Below are 10,382 nucleotides of genomic sequence, written 5' to 3'. Positions count from 1 at the left end.
AACTCCTGGAGTTGGTGATGGACAGGGAGGCCTGGCGTGCTGTGATTCATGGGGTCACAAAGAGTTGGACACGACTGAGCGACTGATCTGATCTGATCTAATCTGAAGTTGCTTCAGTCGTGTCCAACTCTTTGAGACCCCATGGACTGTAGCCCACTGGGCTCCTCTGTCCATGGGATTTTCCAGGCAAACATACTGGAATAGCTTGCCATTTTCTCCTCCAGGGGATCTTCCCAATCCAGAGATCAGACATATGCAAAATAAGTCATCAATGCTGATGTAGGAAAAGAGAGTAATCAGGGTGAATCCTTCTGCTCTAACTTAATGTTGACCTCATCATCCCAAGTTGGGTTCAGTGGCATCATACTGCTGGCTTTGGGGAGAAAGATAAACAGAAAAGAAAAAGCAAAGGTTCAGAAAATGAAAACTAGATCTCCATACTATCTGTTCCATCTATTCCTGACTGAGTCTTTACTTACCTCAAAGGGGTGGTGACAGGGAAAGGCTCAGAGACTCCCGAACTACTGGAATGGAACGCTAGACCTCTGTAAGGTCTTCTGCTTGTACCGCACAAGCCAGTTGCCCCTAAAAGTGGGGTCAGGGGTGATCATTGAAGTCAATAAAGCACTCACTGTGGAAATTATTTTCCAACAGCATTGCCACCTCCTGGGAGAAAATCCTAAATGCTGTTGTTGATCCCAGAGCAGCTGCTTCCTTAGTCCTTTCTTCTCTACCTGTGTAACCTTGGAACGTACATTGATTTAATGCTCTGCATTATCCCCCTTACCCCTCTCTCTCCTTGATGTCTTTCTTAATGAGAATCTACTACTTATTTAATACTTCTAAGTTTGAGCAGAGCCCTACATACCTGGCTTATTTGACTTTAACTTCTCTTAGGAGTATCACCAGGACTTCCCTGGTGGCTCAGATGGTAAAGCGTCTGTCTACAATGTTCGGGAGACCTGGGTTCTATCCCTGGGTTGGGAAGATCCCCTGGAGAAGGAAATGGCAATCCACTCCAGGACTATTGCCTGGAAAATCCCATGGACAAAGGAGCCTGGTAGGCTGCAGTCCATGGGGTCGCAAAGAGTCGGACACGACTGAATGACTTCACTTTCACTTTTCTTTTCTCTTAGCAGTATAGGACTTGTTGGGCCCCTTTGAGATGGTTGACTGGCATCATTGATTCAAGGGATGTGAGTCTAAGAAAACTTCAGGAGATAGTGAAGGACAGGGAAGCCTGGTGTACTGCAGTCTCTGGGGTAGCAAAAAGTTGGACACGACTGAGCGATTGAACAACTAGAAGATGCTTAAGGATGCAAATAAATGGCATAAAAGGTAGAGGAATCTATGTGTTTTTGTGAACTAAAAGTTCAGATGCATTGTTATAGTCTGATATTGCTTCATACTGGATCCTTTGGGGTATGGTAGAGGATGCTGTGAAAGTGCTACATGAAATATGCCAGCAAACTTGGAAAACTTATCAGTGGCCACAGGACTGGAAAACATCAGTTTTCATTCCAATCTCAAAGAAAGACAATGCCAAAGAATGTTCAAACTGCCCCACAACTACACTCATTTCACATGCTAGCAAAGTACTACTGAAAATTCTCCAAGCTAGGCTTCAAAAGTATGTGAATCGAGAACTCTCAGATGTTCAAATTGGATTTAGAAAAGGCAGAGGAACCAGAGATCAAATTGCCAATATCTGCTAGATCATAGAAAAAGCAAGAGAATTCCAGAAACAAACAAACAATACAAAATGTTTGTTTCATTGACTATCTTAAAGCCTTTGACTGTGTGGATCACAACAAGCTGTGGAAAATTCTTCAAGAGATGGGAATATTCTACCACTTTACCTGCCTCCTGTGAAACCTGTATGCAGGTCAAGAAGCAACATTTAGAACCGGAAAAGGAACAGTGGACTGGTGCCACATTGAGAAAGAAGTACGTCAGGGCTGTATATTATCACCATGCTTATTTAATTTATAGGCAGAGTACATCATGCAAAATGCCGGGATGGATGAAGCACAAGCTGGAATCAAGACTGCCGGAAGAAATATTAGTAACTTCAGATATGTAGATGACACCACCTTTAGGGCAGAAAGTGAAGAGGAACTAAAGAGCCTCTTGATAAAAGTGAAAGAGGAGAGTGAAAGAGTTGGCTTAAAACTCAACATTCAGAAAATGAAGATCATGGCATCTAGTCCCATCACCTCATGGGAAATAGAGAAACAGTGGAAACAGTGAGAGACTTTATTTTCATGGGCTGAAAAATCACTGCAGATGCTGACTGCAGCCATGAAATTAAAAGATGCTTGCTCCTTGGAAAAAAAGCTAACAAACCTACAAGTGTATTAAAAAGCAAATACACTACTTTGTCGACAAAGGTCCGTATAGTCAAAGCTATGGTAATTTTTTAATGTATGGATGTGACAGTTAGACCATAAAGAAGGCTGATTACCAAAGAATTGATGCTTTTGAACTGTGGTGTTAGAGAAGACTCTTGAGAGTCCCTTGGACAGCAAGGAGTTCAAACCAATAAATCCTAATGGAGATCAATCCTGAATATTCATTGGAAATACTGATGCTAAAACTGAAGCTCCAATACTTTGGCCACCTGATGGGAAGAGCTGACTCATACAGAGTGAAGTAAGCCAGAAAGAAAAACACCAATACAGCATATTAACACATATATATGGAATTTAGAAAGATGGTAACAATAACCCTGTATACGAGACAGCAAAAAAAGACACTGATGTGTAGAACAGTCTTTTGGACTCTGTGGGAGAGGGAGACGGTGGGATGATTTGGGAGAATGGCATTGAAACATGCATAATATCATATATGAAACGAGTTGCCAGTCCAGGTTCGATGCACGATACTGGATGCTTGGGGCTGGTGCACTGGGACGACCCAGAGGGATGGTACAGGGAGGGAGGAAGAAGGAGGGTTCAGGATGGGGAACACGTGTATACCTGTGGCAGATTCATGTTGATATATGGCAAAACCAATTCAATATTGTAAAGTTAAAAAATACAATAAAATTAAAAAAAAAAAAGAAAGAAATGACCCTGATGAAAGATTGAGGGCAGGAGGGGAAGGGGACAACATAGAATGAGATGGCTGGATGGCATCACCAACTCAATGGAGATGAGACTGAGCAAGTTCTGGGGAGATGGTGAAGGACAGGGAAGCCTGGTGTGCTGCAGTCCATGGGGTAGCAAAGAGTCAGACACGACTGAGTGACTGAACATCAACAAGAGGATGCAACTGGAATAGAAACTCTCCCACCTCATTCTATATTTCAATGAGTTACCTTTGGCTTAGATGTTTTTCTTCAATGGAATCCCTTCCAAACATGAATCAGAAACATAGCTTGGGAAAAGTTCCATTCAAACACGATTTACAAAGAATGGGCTTAGTTCTGATGGGAAGCAGAAATGAGGCCACTCAGTCCCACTTTTTGTATCTTTACTTGCTTTTCATCTTGCTTCCTCCAATAATCATGTTATTAAGTTTTTGAAATGTATAAATGTAGTATATGTTCTTCAGTTGATGTACCTTCAGTCAATATATATACTACAGATGAACCAGACTATACACCACCAGATAACCTTTATCAAAGAAACCAACAACAAAAAAGTTGGTTGTCTTGTATAGGCAAAAAAAAAAAAACAACAAACAAACAAAAATGTGTACATTTTTAAAGTCCTAACTCCTTGGCTAGGTATCAGCTTGGTCTGCCCTCATGGCCTCTATTTTTAACTATTTGTCTTTCTACAATCACTAGATAATCTATTTGTTTGATCCTTAACCAAGATAAGGGGATTTTCATTGACCACCTTTCTTGCAATCTACATTTCTTTCTAATTTCCATTTGTTCAATTATGCCTTTTCCCCAAGTAAACAATCTGCTTTTTCACCCTGAAAGACTTACCTATCTTTCAAGGACAAGTGAATTCCTTACATCTGATGTGAAGTCAGCTTAATTCCAGTTTATTTAGAAATTGGTTCTATGAAATTACCAGATATTCATCTTCTATACCAATTGCATTGTCATTAAAAAATACATGAGAGACAGCATGACAAACTGGAAAGGGAAATATCTTAAAAAAAAAAAAAATGTTTCAGTTTGAACTCTGTTCAAATGCATGACTTCCTTTTCTTCATCTGAAAACAGGGTAATATCTTAAAACAACAAGAACCTTAGAGCACTATTGTAATTGTTAGATGACATATATATGTAAGCATCTGGCTTGAAGTGGCCTCAATTCTCCTTTCCTCAAAATGTTTTTCAGTTTAGTATCACAATGGTATTGCTATGCATAATTATCAGGCTCTGCTTTGGATTCTTAATTCTGATGTATCATTTTTCAAATCATATTTTAGTATCCTAAGGGTAATAATAACCAGGTTTATTGTTTAGTATCTGTTTTATCTAATCCATAATAGTTTCTAATTAAATATTAATGTTCATTACAATATATTATCTATGAATGTCAAAGGGCTATTTGGAATAAAACTATAATTTCTCTACATACAGAAAATCATATGTTGATATTTCTTTTAGTAATTGTTTGATAGGGAATGTGAGTCAAATCTGCTCTTTTTTTCTCAAATCTTATCTCACTGGTCTTATCTTTTTTAAACATTTAAAATCTTTTTTTTTGTGCCTAAATCTGGCATCCCCAATGTTGAGTCATTCTTGGAAAATAGTAAAATGAAGTAGCCATATGGTCAATTCCAGATGTGACAGAGAAATTTGGAGAGGTTCTGATCAGAATTCAGTGAAGATCCTTCAAATTAGTCTGCTAACACTTAGGAAATCTTCTAAAATCACTTCATATATATATATTTCCCACCTTAACTCTCTATCTTTCTAAACAGCATCTCAATATTGGGTCAGATTATGCATATTAAAGGATCTGCAAAAGCCATGCTAATTTAAGCTTTAAGCACTACGCATTATAAATGACCCACACTACTAAAGCCTCTAAGTCTCCGTGTGGTGACTCATCAACTTCCAGAAAATCAGGTCAGAGACCGCCCATTTTAGCAATTAAGGTTCTGCAATGGAACAATCGCCATGCAGACAGAATGCTTAGCAGAGTCACTGAACTGGACTTAGTATCACTGAACTGCAACAGATTTTAGTACTTGAGTCTTTTCCTCACCTTTCATCTAAAATCTAAGCAAGACAGTTCCTATTGGGTTTTTTTTGATGAATCATCAGAGAACACTTTGCCTCCCACCCTCAGCTTACTATGTATTATTCTGTTATCGAGATAGTTCTATATTCTTTCTTTGATTAATGCTATTAAAATAAATGTCATTAACTAGTGAAAAATCAAGATAAAGTCTGACCTACAGCCTGACATTCAAGGTCTTTGGCAATGGGACCCCAAACATCCTAACAATCAACATTACTTAAATATTTAAGTACATATTACATCCCTACCAGTTGTTCCAAGTTGCTTAGAGTCCAGTGGAAAGGACAGATAAGTACTCAAGAAAGTACAAATGTCAGGGCAAACAAATAGGAGATAAGATTAAAAATAATGTTAAAATAGTCCTGATGAAGGAGCCTAATGGGGGCTAGGGCTTAAAGAAGAGGATTTAAGATAAGATGTCAGCCAAATTAAATTTTGAAAGAATAGGACATCAGAGTGGTAACCGGTTTATATTCCATTCAGAGAGATGAATATATGCAGAGGAAAATATACCAAATATTTTAACTATTTTGGAAATTGTAATTAATTCAACAGAGTTAAAATACAGATTACAATGCCAAATTATCAAACAATGAAACTGTGTGTAAGATTAGCTTCTCCAAAAATAGCACCAGTGGTATTTCTGACTGCAGATACTCTTCCAGACACTTGTTTTTCTCCCATTAAGAAAGAGAATCCATTTCCCACTCCTTGAATCTAGGAGGACTCGTAACTAACCCACATAGTGTAGACAGAGTGATCTCACATGACTGGAGGCTACATCCAAAAAGTTCATCACTTCTACTTGGCTCCCTTTTATACCTTGCAATCTTTACACTATGCTGTCAGAAAGCCAAGTAGAAACTTGGAAAGTCTATGAGTAAATATTTTCACTGTCTGCTCCAATTGTGTGAGTCTTCCCAGCCAACCACCAGCATTGACCATAGATGTGTAAGGGAGTCTGCCCTCAGATGGCTCTAGATCTCAACCTTTGAGCTGCCTCAGCCCATACTGAATGAGCAGCAAAGATTTGTCCTTGCCCAACTCTACACAAGTTGTACTTTTTGAACAAAATAAACAGCTTTGTTGGTTTAAGCCACTAAATTTGGGGATGACTTGTAACACAGAAGTAAATAATTGACTCAGACTGGAAGATGGCTAGGTCCTGAACATTTTTAGGGTGTTAGTGATATGATTGCATTCTCCTTTTAGTACAATTCGTCTAGAAGCAGAATAGAGTCTAAACTAGACAAAAATGAAACGAGTCAGGGAGACCAGTTGTATGATAGTTCAATAATTCAGACTAGAAATATAAAAGTTTGAAATACTTTAGTAATTTTCAGAATGGAAATTTGGAATAGGTACATAATATCTTATAAGCAAAAACATACCAAAAAAGCTTGGCATCTATTACATATGCTGAGATTAATTTCCAATTTCTAATTTTCATGACAGGATGAGTGACAAAGTCACCACTTAGACAAAGAATACTAGATGGTAATCAAGTTTGGTGAGGAAGGTGCATGCTGAGAATAACATGCATTTGAGGTCAAGTCTAAAATTATATGTCAAGTGGAAATATTTCGAGGGAAACTGGATGTATGATCTATAATTCAGAGTATACATGTGGGATGGAAACACAGATCTGAGAAATATTAACATAATGGTTGTAAGTGAAGTCATGGGAATGGAAACAATTTTTGTAAGATATTTTATAAATGGAAAAGAGAAAAGGTCAAAGAAGATTACCTGGGAAACAGCAACTTTAAAAATGTAGAGAGAGAAAGAATATACACAAAAGGAACCAAGAAGCATCCAGAGAATGAGGAACTGGATCAGAAGAGAGTGTTAGGAAATCCAGGTGTAAAGGTTATATCTATTATTTTGTAAACAATAAACCAAGGGTTTAGCCAAAAACAATGCTAAGAATTTGTTATTTCACAATCTGTAGGTAAGGGTTTGGAAACAACTTAGCTGGTTGGTTTTGCTTAGCTCCAGACCTTCTCATGATGTTGCTACCAAGATGTCATCTGGGGCTGCAGTCATCTGGAAGCTTGAAAAGGGCTGGAGGATATGCTCCATAGTTTGCTTGCATTGCTATTGTCAAGAAAGCTTCTTCAAAGAGGAGAGGCACAGTATGGTAGTTAAATTTTCTAGGAACAAGTGATCTAAGAAAGCAAAGAAAGAAGCCACAGCACCACTGTGACCTAGTCTCAGAAGTCATGCATTATCATTTCTACAAAATCCTATGAGTTATACACATCAGCTCCATTCAGTGTGTGGGACTGTGAAAGCACAAATATCACAGGATGGTCCATCTTGAAAGATGGCTCCACTCCAAGGAAGGCGACTGTCTACAGAAGAGAGTGGTCTTCAGTATAAAAGAAAAATGTTGTTCTACATGACCACACATGATTTTTCCATTCAAGTAGCTTATCCACTGTCTTAGACTGCATCATGACATTTTTCTGGACTATTATTCTTTTTCTGTTAACAAAAAGTTCTCTTCTTTATCCTCTACTTCCCATCACCAGTCTCTAAATCCTTTTCTACTTCCAGTCCAGCTTGTAAGCAAATCCCTCCTTGTTATTTAACCTAAGAATCCACTATGATCTCTTTTATCTCTGGACCATCCTGGCACTATGCATCTCACTTATCAGACATATACTTACAAATAGTTATTAAGCATTGGCTATATGCCAAGTCGAAATCTAGAAAGTAGATACAACAATAAATAAAAAGAAAGTCCCTCTTCTTGTAGATCTTATATTCTAATGAAGCAGAGGGTAATAGACTCACACAATAATTAAGGTAACCAATTTTTCCTATGATAAAAAAATAAAACAAAGTTATAGGAAATAGCTAGGTAGCAGTGTGTGACTTTAGATAGGATTGTCAGAGAAGATCCCTCTGAGGAGTTAAGTTTGAGAGAAGTCTAAATGAATTTAGAGGAAGAAAAGAATGTAGAAATAATAACAACAAAACAAAATTTGGTGCCATGCTTAGCTATTGCTACCTAATAAGCCACCTCCAAATTTAATGAATTAATATTTCAAATAATATTTTCTTTTCTCAGAGAACTGTAATTTCAGCAAGGCTTATCTGTGCTGTGCTAGTATCAGTTCCAGGAACTTGACTGGGGCTGGAATATCCATTTACAAGATGACTCGCTCATATGGCTGGCAAGCTGGTTCTGCTTGTCAGTTGTACCTTTTGGGTGGGAACCTTAGTTCACTCTACTTGAGCCTATCAGTGAGACTTTTGGGAACCTCTTATAGAAAGATGGATGGTTTCCAAATTCAAGTATTTAAAAAGGAAATGTAAACTTCTTATCTCTTAAATCCATGCTGGTAAACTATTTAGCAAAGTCACTTCTATTGCATTCTATTGGACAAACAGCCACAAAAGGTACCAAATTCTAAGAGAAGTGACGTTTGGCCACTTAAAAATCTACTGCAACTCATCTTTATATCTTGTTACTTATAATTTCTAATCAGAAATAGTTCCCAAATTAAACTTTAAATATTTTGAAAGTAAACACTCTCTTATATTCTCTTTAAACGAGTACTGAAATAGCTTGGAAATCATATAGGGAATATTTGTTTAAATTAATATGAGTATGTAAGTTTCAAAAGGGTGCATACCTTAAACACGACTGTATTGATGTCAATATTCTTAAAAAGTATTTAGTAATATCTTATTCCAGTTGCACCTTACGGACAAATACAGGAGCATAGCTCCTGACATGCAAGTTCATCTATTAACAAGGTTAGATTCCAGTTACCATAAAGGCATAAACAGGGACTTAAAAACTGGAGATAGATTAGGATACATGCAAGGCATCACTTAAAATTAGTTACAAGGAGGGAATGAGGTCAAGGAAGACAGATTTTGAAAGTATTATTGTTTGTCTATAGTATACCCTATTGAGCTTATGTTGAGCAAAAAAAATATATATATATATATGTTTTTTAAAGGGAAATTGTAGCTATGTAGACACAAAATATCTCTCCTGAATCTGTCTTTATTTTTCAAGCAAAAGATTCCTGAACTATGTTTTCTCAAAGTAGCACTATATTCGAGTTCTTAAACAACTTTTAAGGCTCCTTTAGCTTTAAATGAATTGTGAGATTTGTGTTCAAATCTTGATAATGATATTTACAATATCTGAGATATGGTAAAAATCCTTTAATTCATTGTTTTATAATTTTTGATCTGTGAGGTAAAAATTATGAGTCCTATCTTAGGGAACGAGAAAAGAAACAGAATGGTTAAACAATGTGACTATTCTTCTAATCAACACTTCCTTTAGTCTTTAGGTTCATCTTCCCCAACAAGTCACATGTATGCTAATTGACTGAGCATGAAATTAAGTGCAGAATTCCCAAGCTGGTCAGGGTTCTTCCCAGGTTGACTCAATCCTACCTACACAACCTACAATCTCAAATTGAATGCTTCATTGTGTTTAGCCATCCTGTGCACCTGTGATGATAGCCTTTTTGAATCTAAAATGTTACACTATACAATTTAATTCTTAATTATCAGCAGTTGAAAAATTTAAAATTGAAAAGGTCCACAGAGATCTTTGTCATTTTCTCCCTATATTTTACAAATCAAGACAGCAAACAGTCTTATGGACTCTGTGGGAGAGGGAGAGGGTGGGAAGATTTGGGAGAATGGCATTGAAACATGTAAAATAGCATGTATGAAACGAGATGCCAGTCCAGGTTCGATGCACGATACTGGATGCTTGGGGCTAGTGCACTGGGACGACCCAGAGGGATGGTATGGGGAGGAGGAAGGGAGGAGGGTTCAGGATGGGGAACACATGTATACCTGTGGTGGATTCATTTTGATATTTGGCAAAACTAATACAATTATGTAAAGTTAAAAAAAAGACCCTAAATTAATTTTCCTTGCCCCCAATTCTGAGCAAGGGGCATATTAATTACTCCAATTCTTCATAAGTTAATGCCTATTAGTAAATGACAAACCTACTTTGCCCCAGAGAATATGACTTATCTTTCAAGTCTTTCCAAGGGGAGGTTCCAATCCTCCCCTCAGTTGGAGACACAGACCCTTTGACTGCTATGGAAGACCCTAAAGCACATTGCGTCCATCAACTTTCTCAATCAAGTGAACAATCCTTCACATTCATCATGCAGGAAG

This window comes from Bison bison, unplaced genomic scaffold (assembly GCF_000754665.1).
Source record: "Bison bison bison isolate TAMUID 2011002044 unplaced genomic scaffold, Bison_UMD1.0 scf7180017864237, whole genome shotgun sequence".
Taxonomy (NCBI): domain Eukaryota; kingdom Metazoa; phylum Chordata; class Mammalia; order Artiodactyla; family Bovidae; genus Bison; species Bison bison.
The sequence above is the reverse complement of the archived record's forward strand: the minus strand, read 5'-3'. Positions refer to the sequence as shown.